This window comes from Triticum urartu, chromosome 5A (assembly GCF_056163025.1).
Source record: "Triticum urartu cultivar PI428250 chromosome 5A, HENAU_Tu73, whole genome shotgun sequence".
NCBI lineage: Eukaryota > Viridiplantae > Streptophyta > Magnoliopsida > Poales > Poaceae > Triticum > Triticum urartu.
Window position 1 is genome coordinate 567,628,453 of NC_141877.1, and position 11,775 is coordinate 567,640,227.

Below are 11,775 nucleotides of genomic sequence, written 5' to 3' on the forward strand. Positions count from 1 at the left end.
TCTGGCACTGAGAACACAGCAGGGGGAGCAAGCACCTGGCCACGAGGGTCCAGGGTGCACCCCCTGCCTCGTGGGCCCACGGTGGCTCCCCTCCACTTATTCCAGCACCCACACACTTCTTCTTCCTCCCAAAAAATCACCATCCAGCTCAAGCATGAGTTCTAGCTCATTTTGCTACGGTTTTCTATATCCTTGCTGAAAGCACCTCTCACAAAACTGCTTTGGGGGGGTTGTTCCTTGGTATGTGACTCCTCCGTTGGTCCAGTTAGTTTTTGTTCTAGTGCTTTATTCATTGCAAATTTGTGCTGCCTTGTACACCATGTTCTTGAGCTTGCATGTCAAATTTATATGGTTCCAAGTAGTTCTAATGCATGATATAGGCTCTAGGCACTTGTAGGAGTAGTTGCTATCAATTTTGTTGATTTTGGTTTACTTTTATTTGGAGTTACTAAAAATTTCAGAATTTTTTATAAAATAATGAAGAGATTTTTGAGGGGCTCATCGAGCCGAAGCTCGAAGGAAAAGCAAAATGAAGAAGCAGAGAGGCCCAAATACAATCTGCCTCGCACCGCGGAGGTTCGGCCGAGTGAATGGCCTTCTAATGATTTCTTGAGAGCAGCCGGGATTTATGATGATTTTTATGAATTGGCTAAGAATGCAGGCCTCACCGACTTCCTCCGGATCAACGCGAACAGTATCTCTGTTGGGGAACGTAGCAGAAATTCAAAATTTTCCTACGTGTCACCAAGATCTATCTATGGAGAAACCAGCAACGAGGGGAAGGAGAGTGCATCTACATACCCTTGTAGATCGCTATGCGGAAGCGTTCAAGAGAATGGGTTGAAGGAGTCGTACTCGTCGTGATCCAAATCACCGGAGATCCTAGTGCCGAACGGACGGCACCTCCGCGTTCAACACAGGTACGGTTGGGAGAGACGTCTCCTCCTTCTTGATCCAGCAAGGGGGAAGGAGAGGTTGATGGAGATCCAGCAGCACGACGGCGTGGTGGTGGAAGCAGCGGGGATCTCGGCAGGGCTTCACCAAGCTCAGCGAGAGAGAGAGGTGTTACGAGGGGAGAGGGAGATGCCAGGGGCTAGGGTACCGGTTCCCATGTGCCTCCCCACTATATATAGGGGTGGAGGGGCTGGTTTCTTGCCCTCCAAGTCCATTGGGGCATTGGCAAAGGTGGGGGAAAGAAATCCCATCATTTCCCTTCCCCACCGATCGTTATCCCCCTTTTTTAGGGATCTTGATCTTATCCGTTCGGGATATGATCTTATTCCTTCTAAGGGGGGATCTTGGTGTGCCTTGACCAGGGGTGTGGGGCCTTGCCCCCACTACCCACGTTCATGTGGGTCCCCCCATGCAGGTGGGCCCCACTCCGGAACCTTCTAGAACCTTCCCGGCACAATACAGAAAAATCCCGAACATTTTCCGGTGGCCAAAATAGGACTTCCCATATATAAATCTTTACCTCCGGACCATTCCGGAACTCCTCGTGACATCTGGGATCTCATCCGGGACTCCGAACAACTTTCGGGTTTCCGCATACTAATATCTCTACAACCCTAGCGTCACCGAACCTTAAGTGTGTAGACCCTATGGGTTCAGGAGACACGCAGACATATATAAATCTTTACCGATAAAATCCGAAACTTTTCCGGTGACCAAAACAGGACTTCCCATATATAAATCTTTACCTCTGGACCATTCCGGAACTCCTGGTGACGTCCGGGATCTCATCCGGGACTCCGAACAACATTCGGTAACCACGTATATCTATTCCTTATAACCCTAGCGTCATCGAACCTTAAGTGTGTAGACCCTATGGGTTCGGGAACCATGCAGACATGACCGAGACGTTCTCCAACAAATAACCAACAGCGGGATCTGGATACCCATGTTGGCTCCCACATGTTCCACGATGATCTCATCGGATGAACCATGATGTCGAGGATTCAATCAATCCCGTATTTAATTCCCTTTGTCTATCGGTATTGTACTTGCCCGAGATTCGATCGTCGGTATCCCGATACCTTGTTCAATCTCGTTACCGGCAAGTCTCTTTTACTCGTTCCGTAACACATCATCCCGTGATCAACTCCTTGATCACATTGTGCACATTATGATGATGTCCTACCGAGTGGGCCCAGACAAACCTCTCCGTTTACACGGAGTGACAAATCCCAGTCTCGATTCATGCCAACCCAACAGACACTTTCGGAGATACCTGTAGTGTACCTTTATAGCCACCCAGTTACGTTGTGACGTTTGGCACACCCAAAGTATTCCTACGGTATCTGGCAGTTGCACAATCTCATGGTCTAAGGAAATGATACTTGACATTAGAAAAAGCTTTAGCATACGAACTACACGATCTCTGTGCTATGCTTAGGATTGGGTCTTGTCCATCACATCATTCTCCTAATGATGTGATCCCGTTATCAACGACATCCAATGTCCATGGTCAGGAAACCGTAACCATCTATTGATCAACGAGCTAGTCAACTAGAGGCTTACTAGGGACATGGTGTTGTCTATGTATCCACACATGTATCTGAGTTTCCTATCAATACAATTATAGCATGGATAATAAACGATTATCATGAACAAGGAAGTATAATAATAACCAATTTATTATTGCCTCTAGGGCATATTTCCAACAGTCTCCCACTTGCACTAGAGTCAATAATCTAGTTCACATCGCCATGTGATTAACACTCACAGGTCACATCGCCATGTGACCAACATCCAAAGAGTTTACTAGACCCACTAAACTAGTTCACATCATCATGTGATTAAGACTCAATGAGTACTGGGTTTGATCATGTTTTGCTTGTGAGAGAGGTTTTAGTCAATGGGTCTGCAACATTCAGATCCGTATGTACTTTGCAAATCTCTAGGTCATATTATAAATGCTGTTTCCACGCTCCACTTGGAGCTATTCCAAAAGGTTGCTCCACTATACGTATCCGGTTTGCTACTCAGAGTCATTCGGATAGGTGTTAAAGCTTGCATCGATGTAACTCTTTAGGTCGAACTCTTTATCACCTCCATAACCGAGAAACATATCCTTATTCCTCTAAGGATAATTTTGACCGCTATCTGGTGATCTACTCCTAGATCATCTTTGTACCCTCTTGCCAGACATGTGGCAAGGCACACATCAGGTGCGGTACTTAGCATGGCATACCGTATAGAGCCTATGACAAAAGCATAGGGGACGACCTTCGTCCTTCCTCTTTCTTCTGCCGTGGTCGAGCTTTAAGTCTTAACTTCATACCTTACAACTCAGGCAAGAACTCCTTCTTGGACTGATCCATCTTGAACACCTTCAAGATCATGTCAAGGTATGTGCTCATTTGAAAGTACCATTAAGTGTTTTGATCTATCCTTATAGATCTTGATGCTCAATGTTCAAGTAGGTTAATCCAGGCTTTCCATTGAAAAACACTTTCAAATAACCCTATATGCTTTCCAGAAATCCTACGTCATTTCTGATCCATAATATGTCAACAACATATACTCATCAGAAATTCTATAGTGCTCCCACTCACTTCTTTGGAAATACAAGTTTCTCATAAACTTTGTATAAACCCAAAATCTTTGATCATCTCATCAAAGCGTACATTCCAACTCCGAGATGCTTACTCCAGTCCTTAGAAGGATTGGTGGAGCTTTGCATACTTATTAGCATCTTTCAGGATTGACAAAACCTTCCGGTTGTATCACATACAACCTTTCCTCAAGAAAATCGTCAAGGAAACAATGTTTTGACATCCTATCTGCAAGATTTCATAAATAATGCAGTAATCGCTAATATAATTCCAACAGACTCTTAGCATCGCTACGAGTGAGAAAGTCTCATTGTAGTCAACTCCTTGAACTTGTCGGAAAATATCTTAACGACAAGTCGAGCTTTCTTAATGGTGATACTTACCATCATTGTCCGTCTTCCTTTTAAAATCCATATGTACCTAACAGCCTTACGACCATCAAGTAGTTCTTCCAAAGTCTACACTTTGTTTTCATACATGGATCCTTTCTCGGATTTTATGGCCTCGAGCCATTTATCGGAATTCAGGCCCACCATTGCTTCTCCATAGCTTGTAGGTTCATTGTTGTCTAGCAACATGACTTCCAAGACAGGATGACGTACCACTCTGAAGTAGTACGCATCCTTGTTATCCCACGAGGTTTGGTAGTGACTTGATCTGAAGTTTCATGATCACTATCATAAGCTTCCACTTCAATTGGTGTAGGTGCCACAGGAACAACTTCATGCGCCCTGCCACACACTAGTTGAAGAGACGGTTCAATAACCTCGTCAAGTCTCCACCATCCTCCCACTCAATTCTTTCAAGAGAAACTTTTCCTCGAGAAAGGACCCGATTCTAGAAACAATTCCTTTGCTTTCGGATCTGAGACAGGAGGTATACCCAACTGTTTTAGGTGTCCTATGAAGATGCATTTATCCGCTTTGGGTTCAAGCTTATCAGCCTGAAACTTTTTCACATAAGCGTCACAGCCCCAAACTTTTAAGAAATGACATCTTAGGTTTCTCTAAACCATAGTTCATACGGTGTCATCTCATCGGAATTATGTGGTGCCCTATTTAAAGTGAATGTGGTTGTCTCTAATGCCTAACCCATAAACTATCGTGGTAATTCGATAAGAGACATCATGGTATGCATCATATCCAATAGGGTGCAGTTATGATGTTCGGACACACCCTCACACTATGGTGTTCCAGGCTGTATTAGTTGTGAAACAATTTCCACAATGTCTTAATTCTGTGCCAAACTCGTAATTCAGATATTCATCTCTATGATCATATCATAGATCTTTTATCCTCTTGTCACGACGATCTTTCAACTTCACCCTGAAATTACTTGAACCTTTCAATAATTCAGACTCGTGATTCATCAAGTAAATGTACTCAACATCTACTCAAACCATCTGTGAAGTAAGAACATAACGATATCCACTACACGCCTCAGCACTCATTGGACTGCACACATCAAAATGTATTACTTCCAACAAGTTGCTTTCTAGTTCCATTTTACTGAAAACAAGGCTTTCAGTCATCTTGCCCATGTGGTATGATTTGCATGTCTCAAGTGATTCAAAATCAAGTGAGTCCAAACGGTCCATTTGCATGGAGTTTCTTCATGCATATACACCAATAGACATGGTTCGCATGTCTCAAACCTTTTAAAATGAGTGAGTCCAAAGATCCATCAACATGGAGCTTCTTCATGCATTTTATACCGATATGACTTACGAGGCAGTGTCACAAGTAGGTGGTACTATCATTACTATCTTATATCTTTTGGCATGAACATGTGTATCACTACGATCGAGATTCAATAAACCATTCATTTTAGGTGCAAGACCATTGAAGGTATTATTCAAATAAACAGAGTAACCATTATTCTCCTTAAATGAATAACCGTATTGCGATAGACATAATCCAATCATGTCTATGCTCAACGCAAACACCAATCTTGATGGTAGAGGGAGCGTACGATATTTGATCAACCTTGGAAATACTTCCAACACATATCGTCATCTCACCTTTAGCTAGTTTCCGTTTATTCCGTAGCTTTTATTTCGAGTTACTAACACTTAGCAACCGAACAGGTATTTAATACCCTGGTGCTACTAGGAGTACTAGTAAAGTACACATTAACATAATGTATATCCAATATACTTCTATCGACAGCCTTCTCATCTACCAAGTATCTAGGGTAATTCTGCTCCAGTGGCTGTTTCCCTTATTACAGAAGCACTCAGTCTTGGTTTTGGGTTCAACCTTGGGTTTCTCCACTAGAGCAGCAGCTGATTTGCCGTTTCATGAAGTATCCCTTCTTGCCCTTGCCCTTCTTGAAACTAGTGGTTTCACTAACCATCAACAATTGGTGCTCCTTCTTGATTTCTACTTTCGCGGTGTCAAACATCGCGAATATTTCAAGGATCATCATATCTATCCCTGATATGTCATAGTTCATCATGAAGCTCTAGCAGCTTGGTGGCAATGACTTTGGAGAAACATCACTATCTGTGGAAGATCAACTCCCACTCGATTCGAGTGATTGTGGCACTCAGACAATCTGAGCACAAGCTCAACGATTGAGCTTTTCTCCCTTAGTTTGCAGGCTAAGAAAATCGTCGGAGGTCTCATACTTCCTGACGTGGGCACGAGCCTGAAATCCCAATTTCAGCCCTCGAAACATCTCATATGTTCCGCGACGTTTCGAAAACGTCTTTGGTGCCTAAACTCTAAACCGTTTAACTGAACTATCACGTAGTTATCTAAACATGTATGTCCGATGTTCATAACATCCACAAACGACGTTCGGGGTTCAGCACACCGAGCGGTGCATTAAGGACATAAGCTTTCTACTGTCCGCATAATTGCTACTATCAACTTTCAACTATATTTTCTCTAGGAACATATCTAAACAGTGGAACTAAAGCGCTAGCTTACGACATAATTTGCAAAGATCTTTTTGACTATGTTCAGGATAATTAAGTTCATCTTATGAACTCCCACTCAGATAGACATCCCTCTAGTCGTCTAAGTGATTACATGATCTGAGTCAACTAGGCCGTGTCCGATCATCACGTGAGACGGACTAGTCAACATCGGTGAACATCTTCATGTTGATCGTATCTTCTATACGACTCATGTTCGACCTTTCGGTCTTCTGTGTTCCGAGGCCATGTCTGTACATGCTAGGCTCGTCAAGTCAACCTAAGTGTTTGCATGTGTAAATCTGTCTTACACCCGTTGTATGTGAACGTTGGAATCTATCACACCCGATCATCACGTGGTGCTTCGAAACAACGAACTGTCGCAACGGTGCACAGTTAGGGGGAACACTTTCTTGAAATTATTATGAGGGATCATCTTATTTACTACCATCGTTCTAAGTAAACAAGATGCAAAAACATGATAAACAACACATGCAATCAAATAATAGTGACATGATATGGCCAATATCATATAGCTCCTTTGATCTCCATCTTGGGGCTCCATGATCATCTTGTCACCGGCATGACACCATGATCTCCATCATCATGATCTCCATCATCGTGTCTCCATGAAGTTGTCTCGCCAACTTATTACTTCTACTACTATGGCTACCCGTTAGCAATAAAGTAAAGTAATTACATGGCGTTGTTCAATGACACACAGGTCATATAATAAATAAAGACAACTCCTATGGCTCTTGCCGGTTGTCATACTCATCGACATGCAAGTCGTGATTCGTATTACAAGAACATGATCTATCTCATACATCACATATATCATACATCACATCCTTTTGGCCATATCACATCACATAGCATACCCTGCAAAAACAAGTTAGACGTCCTCTAATTGTTGTTTGCATGTTTTACGTGGCTGCTATGGGTTTCTAGCAAGAACGTTTCTTACCTACGCAAAAAACCACAACGTGATATGCCAATTGCTATTTACCCTTCATAAGGACCCTTTTCATCAAATCCGATCCGACTAAAGTGGGAGAGACAGACACCCGCTAGCCACCTTATGCAACTAGTGCATGTCAGTCGGTGGAACCAGTCTCACGTAAGAGTACGTGTAAGGTCGGTCCGGGCCGCTTAATCCCACAATACCGTCGAAACAAGATTGGACTAGTAACGGTAAGCATATTGAACAAAATCAACGCCCACAACTACTTTGTGTTCTACTCGTGCATAGAATCTACGCAATAGACCTAGCTCATGATGCCACTTTTGGGGATCGTAGCAGAAATTCAAAATTTTCCTACGTGTCACCAAGATCTATCTATGGAGAAACCAGCAACGAGGGGAAGGAGAATGCATCTACATACCCTTGTAGATCGCTATGCGGAAGCGTTCAAGAGAACGGGTTGAAGGAGTCGTACTCGTCGTGATCCAAATCACCGGAGATCCTAGTGCCGAACGGACGGCACCTCCGCGTTCAACACACGTACGGTTGGGAGAGACGTCTCCTCCTTCTTGATCCAGCAAGGGGGAAGGAGAGGTAGATGGAGATCCAGCAGCACGACGGCGTGGTGGTGGAAGCAGCGGGGATCTCGGCAGGGCTTCACCAAGCTCAGCGAGAGAGAGAGAGGTGTTACGAGGGGAGAGGGAGATGCCAGGGGCTAGGGTACCGGTTCCCATGTGCCTCCCCACTATATATAGGGGGGCTGGTTTCTTGCCCTCCAAGTCCATTGGGGCGTTGGCAAAGGTGGCGGAAAGAAATCCCATCATTTCCCTTCCCCACCGATTGTTATCCCCCTTTTTTAGGGATCTTGATCTTATCCGTTCGGGATATGATCTTATTCCTTCTAAGGGGGGATCTTGGTGCGCCTTTACCAGGTGTGTGGGGCCTTGCCCCCACTACCCACGTTCATGTGGGTCCCCCCATGCAGGTGGGCCCCACTCCGGAACCTTCTAGAACCTTCCCGGCACAATACCGAAAAATCCCGAACATTTTCCGGTGGCCAAAATAGGACTTCCCATATATAAATCTTTACCTCCGGACCATTCCAGAACTCCTAGTGACGTCCGGGATCTCATCCAGGACTCCGAACAACTTTCGGGTTACCGCATACTAATATCTCTACAACCCTAGCGTCACCGAACCTTAAGTGTGTAGACCCTACGGGTTCGGGAGACACGCAGACATGACCGAGACGACTCTCTGGTCAATAACCAACAGCGGGATCTGGATACCCATGTTGGCTCCCACATGTTCCACGATGATATCATCGGATGAACCACGATGTCGAGGATTCAATCAATCCCGTATTCAATTCCCTTTGTCTATCGGTATTGTACTTGCCCGAGATTCGATCGTCGGTATCCCGATACCTTGTTCAATCTCGTTACCGGCAAGTCTCTTTTACTCGTTCCGTAACACATCATCCCGTGATCAACTCCTTGATCACATTGTGCACATTATGATGATGTCCTACCGAGTGGGCCCAGAGATACCTCTCCGTTTACACGGAGTGACAAATCCCAGTCTCGATTCGTGCCAACCCAACAGACACTTTCGGAGATACCTGTAGTGTACCTTTATAGCCACCCAGTTACGTTGTGACGTTTGGCACACCCAAAGTATTCCTACGGTATCTAGGAGTTGCAAAATCTCATGGTCTAAGGAAATGATACTTGACATTAGAAAAAGCTTTAGCATACGAACTACACGATCTTTCTGCTAGGCTTAGGATTGGGTCTTGTCCATCACATCATTCTCCTAATGATGTGATCCCGTTATCAACGACATCCAATGTCCATGGTCAGGAAACCATAACCATCTATTGATCAACGAGCTAGTCAACTAGAGGCTTACTAGGGACATGGTGTTGTCTATGTATCCACACATGTATCTGAGTTTCCTATCAATACAATTATAGCATGGATAATAAACGATTATCATGAACAAGGAAATATAATAATAACCAATTTATTATTGCCTCTAGGGCATATTTCCAACAATCTCTTACTCACCAATACTTTTGTGCAAAACTTCTACTATTATCCTAAGGAATCACTTCCTTCAGTAGAGTTTCATTTATATGATGTGGTTAAGATGTCACTATATGAATTTTGCAGGGTTTGCAAAATACCTTTCGAGGGTAGCTTAGAAGAACCACATCGTAAAGATGTGGACATGTTTATTGACACTATTACTGTAGGGGAAACTAGGAAGGTTTCTGATGCAAGAATCACTAGCATACATTTTCCTGTTTTACGCTACTTTGCAATATTTGCTAGTTGTTGCTTAATTGGTCGCGGAAACTGTGGAAACCTTAGTGTTCCTGATATTATTATTTTGTTCCATGGTTTATTCCGTGACGACTCTGTTAGTATGGGCGGTATTATTGCCAAATGGTCAAGTCTGAACCGTACAAAGGGCCCCATCTTTGGAGGTGTCTATGCTTCACGCCTTCCTGCATACTATAACATACCTATTAGGCACTATGAAAAAGAAGAAAAATTGCTACCTACTGTTTATTTACATTATAAGAGTATGGTAGCACATGATTTTATTGTAAAGAATAGGGAAAGGGAGCTTAAATACAAATTGTTTTTTGATAAACATCATCCTGAGACTATTACCCTGCCTGCACTTTCCTGGTTTGATTTATCTGCAGGCAAGTACCTTGTTCCGTTGGAGGCCATTCACGCCTACCGGAACCCTACATCAGCTGCAGAGCCAGAGCCGGAACCACAATTTGATCCTCCACGACAGTCTGATTGCCAGTGGGATTCAGAGGTGATTGCCAGCCAGTGGCAATCTGAGTATCCATCACAGTACGACCCAATTACAACTTTTGATATCCGCCAGGCCAGCCATGGCCATAGACCAACTTAGGCCAAAAGCCTAAGCTTGGGGGAGTACACATTTCTCACCGACATTCCATTCATGTTCACACACTCATTGCTAGTTGTCGGTGCTCATACTTTTTCGCTGTAATATCCATGCTACTTTATTTTCCTTTTTATGCTTTCTTCTTGTGTGTTTGATAAACCTTAAGAAAAACAAAAAAATACTTGTAGCTTTTTGCTAGTTTTAATTTCCATGCTTGTAGTAATAACTAAAAAGAAAACTCAAAAATATTTCCCTTTCTTCTTTTGCTTGTTGGGAGCTTTCCCGTGTAAATAGTTTTATTTATTTTCTTTTCTTTGGGGTCGATAGGAGAAGACCATGATTAAATTGTTGAAGTGACTCATGTATGCATTATTGTTGATTTAACCAAGAGTCCATATTGCCTTGTCTTCTCATGTATATTGAATGCATGCAGATTCCAGCTTAGTCCAATGCACGTGCACTGTTATTATTATTCACATCATTCGGTTGTGCAAGTGAAAGGCAATTATGACGATATATGATGGACTGATTGAGATGGGAGAAGCTGGTATGAACTCGACCTCTCTTGTTTTTGTAAATATGATTAGTTCATCGTTCCTGATTCAGCCTATTATGAATAAACATGTTTGCAATGACAATTAGAGATTATAGTTGCTTATGCCATGCTTAATTAGCTAGGAGCTTATAATGGTTTACCTTGCGTGCCAACATGCTATTAAAATGGTTGTGATGTGGTATGATAGGGTGGTATCCTATTTTGATCGATTCGAGTGGCTTGACTTGGCACATGTTCACGCATGTAGTTGAAACAAAATCAACATAGCCTCTACGATATTTATGTTAATGGTGCATTATATCCTCATGCTTGCATTCGGTGTTGATTAATTTTAATGCATGTTCATGATTGTTGTCGCTCTCTAGCTAGTCGCTTCCCAGTCTTTTTCTAGCCTTCACCTGTACTAAACGGGAATACTGTTTGTGCATCCAATCCCATAAACCCCGAAGTTATTCCATATGAGTCCACCATACCTACCTATATACGGTATCTACCTGCCGTTCCAAGTAAATTTGTATGTGCCAAACTCTAAACCTTCAAATAAACATTCTGTTTTGTATGCTCGAATAGCTCATGTATCAACTAGGGCTGTCCGTATTTTCCATGTTAGGCGGGTTATTCTCAAGAGGAGTGGACTCCGCTCCTCATTCACGAGAAAATGGCTGGTCACCGGGATACCCAGTCCCATGCTTTATGCAAATCAAATCAAAATAATTGCAAACAAAACTCCCCCGGGACTGTTGTTAGTTGGAGGCACTCGTTGTTTCGAGCAAGCCATGGATTGATGCTTGTTGGTGGAGGGGGAGTATAAACTTTACCATTCTGTTTGGGAACCGCCTATAAT